The sequence below is a fragment of the Pteronotus mesoamericanus genome, unplaced genomic scaffold, assembly GCF_021234165.1.
Source record: "Pteronotus mesoamericanus isolate MK-2021 breed Mesoamerican mustached bat unplaced genomic scaffold, CSHL_Meso_final scaffold_85, whole genome shotgun sequence".
Taxonomy (NCBI): domain Eukaryota; kingdom Metazoa; phylum Chordata; class Mammalia; order Chiroptera; family Mormoopidae; genus Pteronotus; species Pteronotus mesoamericanus.
In genome coordinates this window covers 31,833,342-31,853,822 of record NW_026555329.1, presented here as the reverse complement: position 1 = coordinate 31,853,822, position 20,481 = coordinate 31,833,342, and positions in this window count along the sequence as shown.

Genomic DNA, 20,481 nt, shown 5'->3' with positions numbered 1-20,481 from the left:
AATGCTTGAGGGTGATTTATTATTCTATGCATACATTTCAAGGAGTCTGCATAGTTTATCTAACCCAGGTGTTTTGTTTTATGATCAAAGCTGAGGTGAACGTTCCAGGACAATAACCGAAGCCATACTTGGGTGAGGTCTGAATTAGCCTGAACTGTGGATGATACAGCTCCTGAGTCAGCTGGATATTTTTGCTTTTCCTAAACATTTGGATAAGAATAGAGAGGAAGTGGATGTATTTTACTTTTCTTGATGTCTTTTGCATGCATGATGAGCCTGAATTTGGAGTAGGTTTCAGGAGGAAGGACAGAGAGGAGACAGGATGAAATTAGAAGTATAATACTAATTCAGCTGTAGGGGGGAAAAAAAAAACCAACTTTATACCATGGAAACAGAAGACAGTGTGTCAGGGAACTCAGAGTGTATCTACAATAATACAATTATACCATACTTGAAGACATGCAGGCAGTAGCTCTAAAATTTAAGGAAACATAGACCTTAAATTGTTGTTCACTTATGAAAACTAGCTGTAAAACCCAATTTATTTCAATTCCTTTTCTATTTTCCATAAGGCTATACTTTTTTTTTTTTTTTTTTTGGTAAAAGCTAAGTCTTTAAGTGTAATAGATTAGGGAGATATAAACCAGCTTCTCTGTAGTTTCTTTCAATTTGCTCATGCTTTCTTGTAGAGTTTCTTATTGTTTTGCGACCCCAAAATCCATAAAGTCTCAACTTACTAAATTTTGAAAGCAAATTTTGGGCAGACTAAAAGAGCAAGTCAGTGTTGAGATGCTGTTCTCTGTCTGATTTTTAAAATCTTTTATAGTCTTGTCAGTACACCTCTCCAACAAATATTAGTTAAACTATATATAGTAATTACTATTATAGTGTATTATTACTATAATAGCTTTCTCATCCTGTAAAGCACTATTCCAGAAGCTGGGGATATAATGAGTAAAACAAGAAAATGATCTGTGCTCTCTTGAGCATAATTTTGTAGGTAGTCATAGACAACAAACAAGGTAAATAAATAAAGTATATCAGACAGAGAGAAGTGCTACAGAAAAAAGTAAGAATGACAGATATTGTATGGGAGAAAATCTAAAAATTTTTAACACCATGACCACAAAATGCTTTACTAAAAAGCTGTCACTTGAAAAGACAAATACCATATGATTTCACTCATATGTGGAATCGAATGAACAAATCTCTAACAAGCAAAACAGAGACAGACTCATAGATGGAGAGCAGATGACAGCTAGTGGGGGAGGAATGTAAGGGGGTGGAGGGATTGAGCAGAAAGGAAAAAGGACTCATGAACATGGACAACAGTGTGGTGATTCCTGGGGGGAGCGGGGTATGAGGGGACCAAATGGTAATGGAAAAAATACCATAAAGATTAAAAAAGTAATTTTTAAAAAAGCTGTCACTTGTAGAGAGACCTAAAAAAATTGAGGGAGGGAACCATAGAAGTAACTGAGGGAAACGTCTTTGGGAAAGGGAACAGCCATGAAAATATCTGGGGTGAGAGTGTGCCAGCAAGGAGGCCTCCACGGCTGCATGGAAGAAGCAGAAGGGGAGGTCAGAGAGGAACTGTGACTGGTGGCACCCTCTTGTAGGTCCTTGTGGGTTACTGTGAGGACTTGACTTCTACTCTAAGTGAGAGGAGAAGCGCTGAAGAGTTTACTAATCTACACTCTTTACAACATAAAGCTTGAAGATATAAACTAATATAGTAGTCTCTTGCCACATGTAGTGATTTAAATTGATAATTAAAAATAAATAAAATTAAAATTACTTCTTCACTAACCCCATTTTGAGTGCTGAATATTGACTATTTACTATCAAACTGGGCAGCATAGAGTTAAGATGTATCCATTATTGCAGAAAGTTCTTAGGTAATGCTATTCTAGCTCAATCATACCACTTATTTATTAATTATACAAAGTATGCCTCTAAATAATCTAATAGATATTTTGCTAGACTTTAGAGATAAAAATATGTATAAGGAAGAAATGGGATTTTCTTTAAAGATCTCTCAGTCACTTAATAATAGCAATACATATAAATATAGTCACATAATTAGTAAGAAATCATGTTCAGGGTAAAGGTTTCAAAGGAAAGAGTAGTTAATTATCCAGAGGGAGGGATTTCTCTTCAAAAGTAGTTTGAAAAATGAGTTTAAGTCATACAAATAGATTGAGGTTTTGCAGGAGAATAGATTAGGTAAGCAATGATAGCGGTACTTAACTACCATGATAAGCTTTGTGTCTATCATATTTCATTTAATATTTGCAGTAATTTTGTGAAAGCAACATTGACATCTCACGTCACATTAAAAAACAGAAATTCAGAAATTAAACAAGTTGCCAAGGTCCCACAGCAACTTACTATATGAAAAATCAAGTTAGTTTCACCTCAAGGGAGAAAAGGAAAATTATTCTTAAGAAATATGCTAATTGAAAAGATGATTATAGAATCACAATTTGAACTTGGTGTAAGGCTATAAAGGTTGTGCTTTTATTTACTACTCTGTATTAATTATCAAAAAGAAGTGTTATACAATGTGAAGGAGAATATATGCACTCAACAAATTAAAGCAACTGACAGAGTTGCAAGCAATATGTCTGAACCAATAATTAAGGTTGAAGATACTGGCATACACTCCTCAGAAAATACTACATAAAATAAACAAGAATTTACATGAGGATACTGGGAATCTGCCCAATTAAAAGTCTGAGTTATTAGAAAGTTGTTTAATTTAGCTTATTTATAATACCTAAGCCACTACTTGTCAAGGCTGTGAGACGAAGCTGAAGTAGCACTTAGGAAACTTTTTAGTTACAAATATGTTTTTCATAAAAAAAATTTTATTAACAAGTAAACCAAGAATTGAACATAAGAAGCTAGAAAAAATTCAATAGCACATAGAAATATGAAAGAAGGAAATAATAATATAAACAATAATAATAAACATTATAATAAAAATAAAGAGATAAATAAAATACAAAGAAGCAATGAAAAACCAAGAAGTAAACAAAACCAAAAACTAATCTTTGAAATGGTTTATTTTTAAATTCAGGGAAGTTAGAGAAAAGTAAAACTAGTCTCTATTGGCACCTCATCTTTAGAGAGTCTCCCTGCGTTTCCCAGCTCTATTTTTCCTACCATTTCCTCACATCTTTCTTCAGCACCTGTGTTTCTAAACTATGAGAAATTTCCAGTAATTTTACTCTTCTGAAAAATGTTCATAGAAAAGAAACATAGCAGAGCCCATAGTATTTATTTAGTCCATAATATTTACATTTGCTTTGCTTCCTTTCCTCCTTCCTTTCTTTCTCCCTTCCCTTTAAAAAAAAAAAAAAAAGATGCCTGTATTTGTTTTAATTTTCTGTTATTTATGGTGGAAACTTTCTGTTATCATGGGACACTATATTTCTTATGTCCTTAGCTCTATAGGAATAACATACGAAGCAATAAGTAAAATACATTTTGATGGTCAATATTTCAAACAGAGTCAAATTTTGAATCTTGATTTTTGATAAGGGGGAAAACAGTGTTGAGCTTCACTGCCTTCATTAAAGGGCATGCACTTCAGTGAGTTAAGCTTGACTAGTTTTATGATGCAGCTTGGAGTTAGATATGATTTGCAAATGGATTTCTAAGATTTTTTTTTTAAGCTGGCTTTGCATGTGATAATCTCCTAACTATGAATCATACTCATGCAACTCAAAGTGCTTCTTAAAGAAATCATACCTTTATATAATAAGTAATCATTCTCATCTCTTGAGACTAGGAAAAAGAAACCCCAAACTGGGAAAAAAATTAAACTGAAACATTAATTATGAGTGTGTTTTGAATAGTAACAAAGTTTTTAAGCATTTCCCATTAATGTGAGTAAAGACATTATGCTTCTCTTCAACTGTTTGGATCTGCTCTGCAGCCCAATTCACTGTATAGCATGTCCATTTCCAGGACACAACAGTCTATTCTCCCTTGGATATGATCTTATTTTCCAGAAATGAGGGCACCATTGGAAGGGCTTCTTTGTCATTAATGAAGTTCTAAATACAGGTAAGTGATAATGCTGGGGATATCATTCAGAATCTGTTTCTTTCACAATTTTTGGACTTTTCTTTGTTCATCTGCTTCTGCCACCAGTGTATTCTCACAGCTAAATTTATTAATATTTTTCTCTACCCTAACCCCCAGATCCCCCTGACAGCCGGCAGGTCCAAGCTTGCTCCTAGTTATTAGGAAATATAACTATAAGGTATATATATAGTCTCAGCTTTCACACCTATCTAGGAATTGGAATGAAATCATGATTCCCTGGCTCCGTGGCAACTGCTGGATGCGCTTCCATTCTTGCTTCCCTCTAGTGTGCTGAACTTAGTTAATACAGAGGTTGGTGTATTTGGCTACAGTCCTCTACCTCTCTTTACATGAATTTGATGAAACTCATGGATTTATCAAATTCATGTACCTCTCATTTTCTCATTCATTTACTCATTTTCTAGGTAATATTTTATGCCCCTGGGAAACAGCAACATTGAACAAATTTCCTGTTCATAAAGATCTTAGTGGGAGAAAAATAAACAAACAGATATAACACAGAATCTGATGGAGAAAAGTGTTATGAAGAAAATGAGGTTAAAGGTTTAGAGAGTGACTGTGGGAGCAGGGGTAGAGATGGAAAGTATTATAAATGAGGTGATCATGAAGGCCTTTTCTAAGAGATCAAGCCATATCTCCATCTAAAGTAAAGCTTTCTATGCTGAGGGACCAGCAAAACCGAGACTCTAAGACTCATGTAAATGCTCAAAGAAAAAGAGAAGGCCAATGTGGCTAGAGCAAAGTGATTAAAATGAGAGTCAGAATGGTGGAAGGGAGCAAAGATCACATTATACAGGATCCTTGCAGGCTAAGATAAAGAGTTCAGAGTTCATTATAATTGTGATGAGAAATGATTGAATGGTTTTGAGCCAAGACATAACATAATCTAATCTATGTTCTAAAGGATACTTCTGCTTCATGACAACAAACTGAAGCAGGACAAGACACCATTTAGTTAAAAGACATTATCTTGGTAAAGGAGAGAAATATTGGTGTCTTATTTAGAGTGTGTTAAATGACCAAATTGTGAGAATACCTTGGAAGGCTTGACTCTCTTCCTTACTCACTGAACTTAACCCAATAGGGCAATTTATGAAGATATTTGCAATTGAACTATCTAGTTGACGTTGCCAATGTCAATTTTTCAGCCCCTTTAAAAATCTCTGTCTACAAATGCCACTCCCATTTTTTTCTAGTAGTAGGTAGTCTACCTTCAGACTTTTACTTTTTGATTACTCTCTTCAATATCAAACTTGTAACCTCTTTGTAGACCTGCACAGCAGCTTGCACCTTATGGTCGGGGTTGAGCCTCACAGTCAGTCAGCCTGAGGGTTGATCCCACGTGCGAACTGGCTAACATCAATCAAAACTCAATTGCAACAGGAGAGCCCACATAACCCATACAAGGGACATTCTTAGAGCACCCAGGTAAGGAGATCGAGGAGATTGAGCCACTGGGTTTCATAGAACACCTACTACATAAGGTCACCCCACAAATACTAGAAGTCATAGCAGATCTACCTAATACACAGAGACAAATGCAAAGAGACAGCCAAAATAAGGAGACAAACAAACAGGCTCCAAAAGGAAAAACAAGAACAATCTCTAGAAAAAGAGCTAAATGACATGAGGCAAGCCATCTATCAAATATCGAGTTCAAAGTAATGTTTATAAGGATGACCAAGGAACTTAGTGAGAAATACAATGGCATGAAAAAAGATAGAAACCATGAAAAAGAACCAGTCAGAAATGAATACCATACCTGATATCAAGTATACACCAATGGAATAAAAAGTACGTTGGATGAAGCAGAAGATTGAACAGGTATTTGGAAGACAAAGTAGAAAAAAAACCCACCCAATGAGAGCAGTAAAAAGAAAAAAATTAAAAGAAATGAAGATAAATTAAGGGAACTTTAGGACAACGTGAAATGTAACATTTCTGTCATAGGATTACCAGAAAGAGGAGAGAGAGAGCAAGGGATTGAGAACCTGTCTGAAGAAATAATGACTGAAAACTTCCCTAACCTGGTACAGGAAAAAGACACATCAGTCCAGAAAGCACAGAGAGCCCAATCGCGATGAGCCCGAAGAGGTCCACACCAAGCCAAATCATAATTAAAATGGCAAAGTTTAGAGACAAAAAGTGAATCTTAGAATCAACAAGAGAAAAGCAGATAATTACCTACAAGGGAGCTTCCATAATACTGTCAGTTAATTTTCCAACAGATACATTTCAGGCCAGAAGGGACTGGCATGAAATATTCAAAGTGAATAGAAGCAAAAACCTACAACCAAGACTGATACTACTACCAAGCAAGACTATCATTTTAAATTGAAGGAGAAATAAAGACCTTCCCCAAAAAGAAAAAGCTGAAGGAATTTGTAAACACCAAACTAACAAGAAATGTTAAAAGATCTGCTTTAAGAAAAAGAAGAAAGAGAAGAAGGAGAAACAGGACATAGTTAAAAGTATAAAATGACAATAAAAACAGACCTATTAATAATACCACTTTAAATGTAAATGGTTTAAATGCCCCAATCAAAAAACACAGAGCAGCTGAATGGATAAAAAGGAAAATTTATAAAAATGATGTCTACTAGAGACCTACTTCTGAAAGAAAGATACACACAGACTAAAAATAAAGAGATGAGAAAAGATATTTCATGCAAGTAGAATTGAAAAAAATGCTGGGTAATAATACTTACATTTGACAAAAGAGACTTTAAAACAAAGGCTGCAGTAAGAGACAAAGAAGGACACTTCATAATGATAAAAGGAGCAGTCCAACAAGATATCACCCCTGGTAAGTATTTATGCACCCAACATAGGAGCACTAATTATGTAAAGCAAATCTTGATGGACATAAAGGGAGAGATTGACACTAATAGAGTCATAATAGGGGATTTTAACACCCTATTGACATCAATGGATAGATTTTTTTAGATAGGAAATCAAAAAGGAAATGGTGGCCTTAGATGACACAGTAGATCAGAAGGACTTAATTGATAACTTCAGAGCATCCAAGGCAGCAGAATATACATTATTTTCAAGCATACATGGAATTTTTTCTAGGACATACCACATGTTTGAACAAAAAAGAAGTCTCAACAAATTTAAGAAGATTGAAATCATATCAAGCATCTTCTCTGACCGTAATGATATAAAACTAGAAATCAATCACAGGAAAAAAAACTGAAATCATGGAGGCTAAATAACATGCTACAAAACAATGAATGGGTTAACAATGAGATCAAGCAAAATATCAAAAGTTACAATACCGAAAAACAAATGAAAATAAGAACAAAAACACAAAACTTATGGGACACAGAAAAAGCAGTCATAAGAGGGAAATTCATAGCATTACAGGCTACCTCAGGAAACAAGAAAAAATTCGAATAAGCAGTCTAACTTTACACTTAAAAGAACAAAAAGAACCCCTACAAACAAAGCCAAAAGTGAGCAGAATAAAAGAAATAGCAAAGATCAGAGCAGAAATTAATAAAATAGAGTCTATAAAAACAAAAGATTAATAAAACCAAGAGCTGTTTTTTTGAAATGATAAGCATGATTGACAAACCTTTAACCACACATTAAGGAAAAAAAGAAAGGGGACACAAATAAATAAAATAAATAAAAAATTATAAAGGAGAAGTAACAACTAACACCAAAGAAATACAAAGAGTTATTAAGAAAATATTACAAACAACTATATGCCAACAAATTGGACAATCTGACAGAAGTGGGTAAGTTCCTAGAAACATACAATCTTCAAAACTGACTCAGAAAAATCAGAGAATCTGAATGGACAGTTTACAACTAGTGAAATTAAAGCAGTAATCAAAAAACTCCGAACAAATGAAAGTGTGTACCAAATGGCGTCACAGGTAAATTTTACCAAATATTCAAAAAAGAGATAACACCAATTCTTAAACTATTCAAAAAATTCAACAAGAGGGAAAACTCCCAAGCTCATTTTACGAGGCCAGAATTACTCTAATTACAAAACCAGTTAAAGATGCTACAAAGAATGAAAATTATAGGCCAATAGCCTTGATGAACATAGATGCTATAATCCTCAACAAAACATTAGCAAACTGAATCCAATGATACATCAAAGAAATCATACACCACAATCAAATGGAATTTATTCCAGAGATGCAAGGTTGGTACAATGTCTGCAAAGTAATGTATGTGATACACCCCATTAACAAAATGAAGGATAAAAACCACATGATTATATCAATAAATACAAAAAAAAGCATTTGATAAAACTCAGTACCCATTTATGATAAAAACTCCCAGCAAAGCAAGAATAAAAGGAACATACCTCAACCTAATATATGAAAAACCCACCAACAACACCATACTCAGTGGGCAAAAACTAAAAGTGTTTCCCTTAAGATCAAGAATAAGACAGGGAAATGTGCTTTTACCGCTCTTATTCAATATAGTATGGAAAGTCCTAGCCTCAGCAACCAAACAAGAAAAAGAGAAAAGCATCGAGTTGGAAAGGAGGAAATAAAACTGTCATGTTAGCAGAAGACATGATATTGTACATAGAAAACCCTAAAGATTCCACTAAAAAGGCTACTAGAACTAATAAATAAATTCAGCAAAGCAGCAGAACACAAAATTAATATTCAGAAATTAGTGGCATTTATAAACCAATAATGAACTCTCAGAAAGGAAAGCTAAGAAAACAATCCCATTTGTTACTACAACAAATGAAAACTAAGGTACCTAGGAATAATTTTAACTGAAGAGGTAAAAGACCTGTACTTAGAAAACTACAGAACACTGAAGAAAGAAATTGAAGAAGATATAAAGAAGTGGAAGCATACATCTTGTTTATGGATTGGAAGAATTAACATCATTAAAATGCCTGCACTACCCAAAGCAATCTATAGATTTCATGCAATTCTTATTAAAATATGAATGGCATATTTCACACATTAGAACAAATACTCCAAAAATTTATCTGGAAACAAAAAGACCCCGAATAGCCTCAACCATCTTAAGAACAAAATTGGAGGGATCACAACACCTGATATCAAACTATGCTACAAGGCCATTGTACTGACATAAGTACAGGCATATATTTATAAATAGAACAGAAGAGAGAGCCCAAAATCAACCCATGACCATATGGTCAATTAATATTTTACATAGGAGGCAAGAATATACAATGGAGTAAAGACAGTCCCTTGAATAAATGGTGTTCGAAAAACTGGACAGAGACACACACACACAAAAATGAAACTAGACCACCAACTTACCATACACAAGAATAGACCCAAAATGGATAAGAGAAATAAACATAAGTCACAAGATCATAAAAATCCTAGAAGAAAACATAGGCAGTAAAGTCTCAGACATCTTTTGGAGCAATACTTTTGCTGATGTGTCTCCTAGTGCAATAGAAATTAAGGAAAAAATAAACAAAGGGACTATATGAAACTAAAAACATCTGCACAGCAAAAGAAACCACCAACAGAATGAGAAGGAAATCCATTGTACGGGAGAACATATTCACCAATAATACATTTGATAAGGTTTAATATCCAAAACATATAAAGACCTTATGCAACTCAACACTAGGAAGACAAATAATCCAGCAAAAAAAAATGAGTACAAGACCTGAATAGACAGCTCTCTAAAGAAGACATACAGATGGCCAATAGACATATGAAAAGATGCTCAACATCACTAATCATCAGAGAGATGCAAATTAAAACCATAATGAGATATCACCTCACGCCTGTCAGAATGGCTATTATCAATAAATCAACAAATAACAAGTGTTGGTGAGGATGTGGAGAAAAGAGAATTCTAGGAATGCAGAATGGTGTAGCCACTGTGGAAAACAGTATGGGGTTAAAATGAAAAATGGAACTGCCTTTTACCCATCAATCCCACACTAGGAATATATCCTAAGAACCCTGAAACACCAATTCAAAAGAATATATGCACCCCTTTGTTTATAGCAGCATTATCTACAATAGCCAAAATCTGGAAACAGCCCTAGTGCCTATCAGTAGATGAGTAGATAAAAGAAGCTGTCATACATTTATATAATGGAATATTACATGGCTGTTAAAAAGAAGGAAATCTCACCTTTTGCAACAGCATGGATGGATCTGGAGATTATTATGTTAAGTATAATAAATCAAAGAAATACAGGTACCATATAATTTCACTTATGTGTGGAATCTAATGAAAAAAAATAAAGTGAAAAAACAGAAACAGAAAAATGGATACATAGAACAGATGGACAGCTGTCAGAAGGGAATGGGGAAGGGGACTGGAAGAAAGAAGATGAAGAGATTAGCCAAAGAACGTACATGCATAACCCATAGACCCAGACAACAGTGTGTTGACGGCCAGAAGGAAGTGGGGGTGGGGGCTGAATGGAAGCAGAAAAATGAAGGTGGGGACGGGGGCATCTGTGATAGTGTCAGCAATAAAAACAAAACAAGACAAAACAGAAATCAGTTTCTTAATTCTTTGAGAATTATTTAGGTGAAGGAAATAATCTCGTTCAATTTTCTATCATAGGTAATTTTGTCCATGTATAATAATATTTTTTAAAAATTGACATGAAATTATTGTTTTACAAAGGTCTGAATTTTTCATTTTTCTTATCACTGTTGTCAATACCATCTTTTGGGTTCTATTTTTTTTCGCACATGAATCACTGCTATGAAATCCTCTTTTCTTTCCTTTTAGTCTTGCCTCAATCCAAACCATTCTCCACATAGCTGCCAAAATGATATTGCAAAATTGAAGGTCTGTTATCCTCCCATAGAACACATTTTTAGGTCCTGTTCAGTTTCTTCATATCTCCTTCGTCTTTCCTTTTCCTTCTATTCCTTTTTCACTGTTATTACCTAGTAAACCCTCATAACCTCTAGCTCTAGCCATGTTTCTCTATTTCACTTTCTAAGAGCTGTCTTTGAGGCATAAGAACATGTTCAGAAATTGTTGGGATAAAGTACAAAGGAATGGAACCTCCTATACTGCAGTGTAGGCCTAGGGAAAAACTACAGAACATGAAAGCATTACACACATGGCCAAAAATGGGAAATGTATACTGGAAAAAGAAGATAAACAAACTCTCTATAAAGTAACTGCAATTTGAGTTAAGTCTCATTAAAACTGTATGTAGGCCTTGAAAAAGCATAAAGACACAAATTGCATTTATTCTAGATCACCAGAATAACCACTCTGTAGTGTTTGCTTCAATAAATGTTAATAACACAAAGTTATCAACTAATTTTGACTTTTATTTTCCTGCTTTATTCCTTATATTCACAAACTGTTTTAACTAAATCACTATCTCTTAGCTTTCCAAGCAACAGCTGTAAATCAACAACTCATTCACTAGCCTACTCAACTATTCTTTTGCAGGATATCATTATAACATGCAATTTTTCAAAATTGTGTTTTTCTGCTGTTCTATAAAAGTGCCCAGTTCCCTTACTGGAAGAGCTATTGGAGTAGATGTATTCCAAACACCATGGTAACAGATGTTATCTCACACTGTGCAAATTCTTTGAATCATTCAAAGTAAACATGGTGTCCAGGAAGGTACAAAATTTCAGCCAAACTTCCATTCAAGAGCCAGCTGTTTATGCAATTAGAAAAAAGATGTGATTCAGAGTATCTTCTTTCAGTTACAGGGTTCTTTAGCATGCTTTTTAGAGCTACAAATATTTACTTTTCTTTTAGAGCAGCAAACAGATTGCACACAAATTTACTCAGCATTTTGTGTTTCTTTTTGTTTTTCTTTGGTAAAGAATAAGCATAATTTGAACTGAAATACAGTAAATCTTGGTAGGCTTTTAGGATTTAGAAAACTGAAAAGCTACCCTTCTCATAGAGAGAAAGAGGCCATTTAAGAAAATTTATTCAAATTAATTGCTTAGATTTTTTTCTAGAAGCCTTCTTTAGAACCCTGTCTAAAGATGTACTTTTTGATATGATGGGCTGTATAGTATGTTTTTTAATAAAAGGGAAGATTAATTCATCTGGAGAGTAATATATATTGTGGATAATAATTTCTAAAAGTAAATTATTCCTCTATAAGCAAGATGTATATTGGATATCATTACGAAGACATTTAAAATAATAGATAAAATACAGAATATGTATTTCTTAAAATGACAACTTTAATAAATTATTACATTAAAATATGTTTATTTGGTACTTAAGCAGATGAATATGAAAGTAGCTTTTGAGTTGAAAAAATCTATATGAGATAGAAATAGGTAATCCAAACATGTAGATGTATAATGTCCATTAAAAAATGACAAAAAAATAGTATTAAGAATGCCTAAAATTATACCTGGTTATTTCTTATGGACAATAATAGTTTCCATTTTTAGTAGTCTGACATGGCTTTCCAGGTACTAGTGTTTTGTGTGAGTGATCTTTTTGTTTCTTTTTTCTGGTAACTCCATTTAATTAGTTTATTACTTTTTATTATATTTTTTTGCCATTGTTGTTTTAACCTCAATTATACATGTTATGCTTTAAAACATGAACAGTCAGGGTTTTTTTATATCCAAGGGCCATCAGGGAAGGACTTTGGGGACACAGAAGGAGCAAGAGACCCTCCCCCCTCGGCTTTGTCAGGGCCTGAGTCCTCATTCTGTCTGAAAGAAGTCTCCTCATCTCTTGGCTGCTCTGCTCCCCTCCGCCTGACTCAGGCTTGAAACAATGCTAGAGGCAGGCACAGCCCTAAACTGGGTCAGGCAGTTCCTGGGGGCAATTAGGCCTGGAAGAGGAATGCGTTAAATCCTATGAAACCTGCTTTGCTAAGAATGTCCTCAAGCTAAGAAGTGCTGGTGTTTGGAGTCTGAGCACAGGTAGGATGAGTTTATTTTCCCAGGTTTTAGGGCCGAATGGGTGTCTACCAGATCCTGACTCGGAAAGACTCTTGTAATCCCTTTACTGTTATCCTTAAAGCATATCTCCTTCCTTTAATCATCACTGTTTAACATTGATTGATGAGCCTTACGCACATGCTACATATCCTTATACGAGCAAAATTCAATAAAAGTCGAAGGAGAAAGGTGCTCGGGGCTCTTCTCCTCTGAGAGATTAGCCAGCCTTTCCTCCCCAAGCAGATCTTGCGTTGGGTATTTCATTTCATTTGCAGTGCTGGGGACACCACGGGACAGAGCTCCCCCTTCAGTATGCCTAAATAGCTCTAAACAGAAGACTGGCGTCCTGGTTGGTGTGGCTCAGTGGATTGAGTGCTGGCCTGCAAACCAAAATGTCACTGGTTCAATTCCCAGTGCAGGGCACACGCCTGGGATGCAGGTCCCCATTAGGGGGCATGTGAGATGCAACCACACATTGATGTTCCTTTCCCTCTCTTTCTTCTTCCTTTCCCTTCTCTAAAAATAAATAAATAAAATCTTTTTAAAAAAAGAGAACAATCGCTAAAACTGATAGGTATTTAATTCCATATTAGTCAGATATATAACTTGTCCTTTGATCAAGTCCTTTGCTTAGGAATTGGTTCTCTTCTTATTATTGATTCTTGTTATATCTCTTTGATAATCAGAAAAGATTGTATAAATACTGGCTCTGGGCTATCCTTTTACTGACCATCTATTTACCATGAATTCTTATAAAAATTTTTTCTATCTTTATAACTAAAAACTGTCTTCTGATAATCAACCAATAATTATTATTATGATAATAATAGAAACAATAAAAATGTGTACATGTTATTTCAAATGTATTATATAATGACTTCATTATTACAAACCCTTATCAATAGATTTGCATATGGAGTTTAAAGTTTAACTATAATACCACTATTTCTACTAACTAGCTAATGATTATCTTGCACTTACCATGCTAAATGAGTTGTCTCATTAGATTCCCAGAGAACCTGTGGAATGAATATTACCTCAATTTTTAAAGATTAGAAAAATCAGATAACAAGGAAGTAAGCAACAAATTTGCATATCTACTAAGACATGAAGCTAAGACTTAAGCTTTTGACAGATTTCAGAGCCCCCAGCCTTAGTTAACCACTCGAGCACTGCCGCTCCCACCTGGTTGTGATGCTTCCAGCAGAACTCTCCATTGAGTCAATGGTATTTATTCAATATTATGTGCTGAATGTGCCAGTCGCTGGGAAGGACACTCAAAATACAAACGTCCTTGCCTTTGGAATGTTTAATGTAAATACAAACAGTTGTGGACTGTCCCCACCAAGAACTCGCTAAAGTATTGATTTAAAACTCTGGTAATTATATCTTTGAGACTCATTTACATTAAAAAGTATAGATTCTTCATAGACTTCAATGCTGGGAGGAAAAAGTGAAAATAAAAGGAAAGGAAAAAATCTCAACAAATTTGTAGACCTCTTTGGAAAGTTTGTTTTTGTTGTTTTTTCTGTTAGAAAACTCAGAATTAAAGAGAGGGCAAAGAAATACCCACCCAAACTCTTCCAATATCTAAATAAAACATTGAAACTGCACATTGGATTGTGAAATTATAATTTCTATTTTAAAAATAAAGAAACAAACTCTAAAATATACAGAAAATAAGTGGTGAAGTGCACCAGCAGGAAAGGGAGTTCAGAGCAGGACAGCTACACCACTCACTGAGGGTAGGGGTCCGGAAGGTCTCCAGCCACGTAATATGAAAAATAGAGACATTTAGTGAAGAATATATAAGGTACAAGGCACATTGTACCTAGGACGATGATGCTTCAGTCCCCTTCCAAGTAGGCACCTTGGGACCTCACACAGTTCTCCCAATCGTGATCAGCTGCCCCCTTGTTTTTTCCTGAATCTCATTGATGGTCTGAAATCTCTTCCCTTTCAAAGGTGATTTTAGTTTTGGGAAAAGCCACAAGTTGCTAGGTGCCAAATCTGGGCTGAAGCGGGGCTGAGTCACCTGGGTGATTTGATGGTTCACCAAAAAACTCTGCATGAGATGTGATGCATGAACGGGACCTTTGTCATGATGAAGCTGCCAATCACCAGTTGCCCATGGCTGTGGCCTTCTGAATCCTCCGAATGGTTTCTGTGGAAGAATGTTTAGAGCTTAATGCAAAATTTGAGGCAGATTCATTGTCTACTCCTCGATCATTTTGAATGCAATGGCTACACAGTACACATGCTCACTCAAGAAGCGTCCACTGCCTTCATTGACTAGTACAGTGAACTTGTCATTGTCTGTGCATGCACATTCCAGTCCACTCTCCTTGGCTGCCAGGTTGCTTGGATGTTGTGCAAACTGTTCTCATTATATTAACAATGGTTGGACTTTTTCTGGACAGACCTTTTAGAGCACCTACAGTTCATCTAATGCTCAACACCATCAGCTGACTTTCTTTAAATTCACATTTCTGTATTCCCCAGGGTTGTTATGAACAGGTAGAGATAACTAATGACTCAGTATAAGATTACTTAGAGGCTTAATAACTAGTGAGCCAGAACATTCATTTTGTAGAACGATAAAGGTTAGTTTTTTCCTGGTTGGTCAATAACTGATTTGGCATTGCACCCAATGTCTTAGATTTTTAGTCCTTTAGCATTGTATAAACTGGTAATAAAAATGCTGCATATATAATTGCAATGATAAAGCCTATGTAAACTCTATTTTTATATGCTTATTTCTTCCTAATTAATGTGTGGTTTGCAGAGTGGAGTTATTGGAAAGTGCAGGTAATTATCTAGGGGCTTTTCCACCTTAAAAAGGATTGCTTCAAGCCTACGGGTGTTTAGATTATTTTGCCATTTTCTTTTGCTCATCATTGAAGCAAGAATGAGAACTAGTATATGGCACAATTTATTATAACAAATCATTTACACAAAACTTTTATCTAAAGAAAGTGTTCAGCAAATGTGAATTGAATCAATCCTGTTGGGTTGGGATAAAGTATGCTGAATTCTACAGCATGATCCTCTTAGATTAAACACATGTCACACATTCTTGATGGCATTTTACATCAAGTAAAATTATTTACTTTCCCAATAAGATATTTTGCTTGAGGAAATACAAAATGCCGAAGTTGTACTGTTTTCCTGCTGATCTACTTCTCTCTGGCTGTGTTTACACTGACTAAAGAAATAGCAGAGTCCAATCCTGAGATGACTGGTTGACTGTTAAATACAGTTTATCTCTGCCATCCTTTAGTATATGAAGGGGTATCAGTATTTTATTTGAAACAGTACGTCACTTTGGGTTTTATCCTATGATTATCTAAATTAGAGGCTATATTTAGCTGAGACAATAACAGACACACCAACCCACAGTTTAGTAAAGCCAAGGATAACTTGAAAAGAAAAGTCACAGATGAAAGAGGTCTGAACTTCCCGCATCTGTATTCTCTTACAGAGTTTTGTTTACCAGCCACAGTTTAGAGAAAAATGAGAGTATATTATCCAGAACAGAATACACAATTATAATTCAGGAGAATACAGAAAGTAACTAAAAAGAATGAGAAAAGTTATGGAAGACAAATAAGAATTCCAGTGTAAAAAATATCTTATCATAAGATAATATTTGAAAAATATTTAAATCATTAAGTAGTTAAGTTCCATTTCTAACAAAGGTAATCTTTAAGAAATTATATAACTAATCACAAAGTTTTATTTCATGGGCCTTTTAAGAAACCCTAGCTTATTTATAGACATTGGGAAGCAGTAAGTATGTACTTTTTGACCATAGCACCACATTTTAAAAGCATCATATTTCTTTGAGTCTTAGAAGACATTGAAAATCTTTCAGTGTATTCCTTTATTGAAGATTAAGAATGTTTTGAAAGCATAAAACAAATATATATTATTTAATACATCTTTTGAAACCTAAACACTTGAAAGAACTGTGGAGAAGTTTGTCGTGAAAGCCAACAGGAATGTACCATACACTTACATCGAACAGAAAGGTAAGAATAAGTTTTATAATTTTATTCTTTGGAAGTAATAGAAAAAAAAATTCTTGGTACCTCTGCAATGCACTGATTTAGCTTTTCTATTAAAATAGAGCAAATTTGAGAAAATGGTACATTAAAAAGAAATTTAATATATGCCATATAAAAGCTTCTAGGGTTTGAATATTTTACTACATCCATAGTGATTTACTAAAATGAATATGGTGTCACCTTGTATATTTAGAATCCGTAGACCATTGAGTCATTTGAAGAACAAGTATTTTTAATGAGCTAAAGATTTATCCCTTTACATACTACAAAGATTTGCTTCAAGCTTTAATCTTTTATTGAGAAGTTTTTCTAAAATGTTTTCTTTGAGTGCAGAGTGTGATGAATATAATATAGGTGTTAGTTATCATATTGAGAGTAAAGATCATGGGTTTTGGGGCTGACGGGTTAAAATTCTACATTTAGCAGGGGTTTTTGTAGAAGTTGCTTGAATTTCTGTTTTTAATTGAGGTATAGGGATAATATTATATCTCCTGGAGTTGTTCTCAACATGAAGTTTGAGCTTATACAAGGCTCCTGATATTCATCCATTCCTTAGGTGATTTAGGATCATTATTGTGAATATCAGTTGGGAGATGAGGGTTATTTGATCATGTACTATTTGACTAGGGCTTTTTGAGATCCTTTATCTGGTTTAAATTTTTCTCATTTCTTTGTCATCTGTCCAATTTGTTCTCTCTAGTTTGCTGTGAGACTTCAAAAATAAATTTAAAAAGAAAACAAGTGATAATTTATTTAAACACTATACTATTATCTACAAATGTCCTGTTCAATATGGTGGCCACTATCCAAATTTTTATTTTAATGAAAATTAAAAATCCACTTTTTTTAGTTTTACATTTCAAGTGCTTGATACCCACAGTAGCAAGTAGCAATTGTGTTAGATGGTGTAGAGAAATAACATCGTCACAGAATGTTCTATAAGCCTGTTCTGATCTACAATATTGAAAGCTCTGTTTGTGTTGTGGAATCCTAAAAATGACTGGAATGTGGCTCTTGCCTTCATGTAACTTAAGTCTAGTAAAGAAATAAGATATTTAGGGGAATTGTTTGGAAGATGTAAAAATTCAGTGATACAGATGAGGATGATTTGAAAAACATGGAAGAGTTAAACAGCTCAGGATTTAAAAAAGAAAGATATTACTGAGATGAAACTAAAGCAAAATTAACATTTGTGATCTTCTCAGTGCATGAAAACGTACTAATGTGGGCCTACTAGCAGGAGGAAAGAAGGGGAAGGCATGATTTTGTTTATGTCCATAAGCGTACTATATTTGTTATTTTAAAAATGTTTAGTATTTTATAAAAAAATTTTACTATGAATATATATTACTTTAATAATACAAAATAGAATTTAATTTAAAAGATCATGACCTGATACTTAAAACTTTCTGCTCCCCTTTCCATCTTTAAATAAAATTTCTGAGATCTGCTTCTATTCTCCTCTTTTTCAGTTGTTTCTCACTGGAAAAGATTCTCTCCTACTGACCAAATTGATGTATTCACAGTTTGAGTGCCCTCCCTTCTTATCTCATCTCAGACATTGCCTCATATTTCATTGGTGTCCCCCTCTGTCTTAAAACTTCACCTTCTCTATTATTTCCCCTTCAGCCTATTAATACACATAAGATTCTGATTTCAAACCTTTTTTAAATTAAATTTATTGGAATGACATTGGTTAATATGGTTATATATTGTAGGTATATGTCAAACCTATTTGGTTCAACATTTTTATCACTTTCACTCCTTTTCAATCAAATTTCCTCAGGGAGTGGCCTCCATATGTTCCTTCAATTCTTCACTTAGAATTTACTTTTCAACTCTGAAGTTCATTTTCTCCCTCATTAAGTGGATAATTCTTTCACCAAGATCTGCAGTTACTGTTGTTAACAACTACTGTTAATTCTAGCAGAGTTTTTACAGTCTACCTTTTTGTTGGTTAAAAATATTGACCACTCCACCTATGCTGATGAATCCCAAACCTATCTCCAACCCATATTTCCCTCATAGTACCCTTCATTTCCCTCCTTCCCTCCCTTCCTTCCTCTCTCTCTCTTTATCCCCTCTCCCTTTCTCTGTTCCTTCCCTCCCCTTTCCTTCCTTTCTTTCCTTCCTTCTTCCTTTCTCTCTTCCTCTCATCTTCTCTCCTCTCTTTTCTTTCTTCCTTCTTCTGTCCTTTCCTCCCTCTCTCCTTCCTTCCTTCCTTCCTTCCTTCCTTCCTTCCTTCCTTCCTTCCTTCCTTCCTTCCTTCCTTCCTTCCTTCCTTCCTTCCTTCCTTCTTTCCTTCCCTTTCTTCCTTCTTTCTTTCCTTCTCAATTGACCACATTGAAAAAACCTGACCCTTAAATGTGTCCACAAAAATGTGCTGTAAGCAATTCAAAGTTTGCTTTAGCATAAACAGTTCATCTCACCAAAACCCCTCCTCCTGCTTCTCTAGTATTTTTGTTTTGGTTGATGGTAGCACCAAGTACTCATTTTTCCAAGCTAGAAGCCTAAAAAGCCTTCTTCTTTCTTTACCCTAAATATATGGCTGATATCTTCTCCAAATCCTTCCAATCCATCCTTTCCAACCCTACTATTATGGACTTAGTACAAAAGTAAATTTAGTCACAAAATCTCTGTCCTTCAATCATCAGCCTTCTTTAATTCATTCTTCACACTGTTTCCAGGGTGATCTTTCTAAAATTCAAATCAGCTGTATCATTCTCTGTTTCCTTTTCTTTTTTTATTTTTTTTATTTTTAACTCTTGTGTTAAAACTCTCTGGTAGTTTCTAACCCATCTTTTAAGAACTGTTGTCTAAATAATTGTTTCTTGTTAAAACAAAACACAGAATTTCCAAGATTTTGCACCACATTGATAACCATCAGGAAAGCACCCAGGTAGGCCACTTTTTCTTCAGTTTCACCCCACTTCAAGGTCTCTCCCAGTTACTACTGCCACTACCAACATGTCAGGTCCTGGAGATGCCACTTCTCAAGTGAATTGTGGTCCAAGACAATACCCATTCCCATTTATTACCCACAGTATTCAAAGAGTGATCAAATAAGTATAAGTAAAATTATAACTAAATGTTATAAAACATATAATGAAAACTTTAGGGGGGGGAATGAGAAAATTGTCAAGGAAAATTAATAAAAGCAAAGACTTATTGGCTTTATTATTTCAAATCTTGCAGCCTTCTTTGTTTTTAATAAGCTTTAAATCTAGATCTCTTAGGCTTCCAATACCACTATTGCACTGATCTACTACCATGCAAACAAAGGAACCAAAGACAATATAGTTCAGATGTTTCCACTTTTTCTGTGCAGATGCTGACACCAACCTCTGACAAGACTTTCGTGTGGACTCCAAACTATTATGAATGCATGATCCACATCTAAAAATCCTATC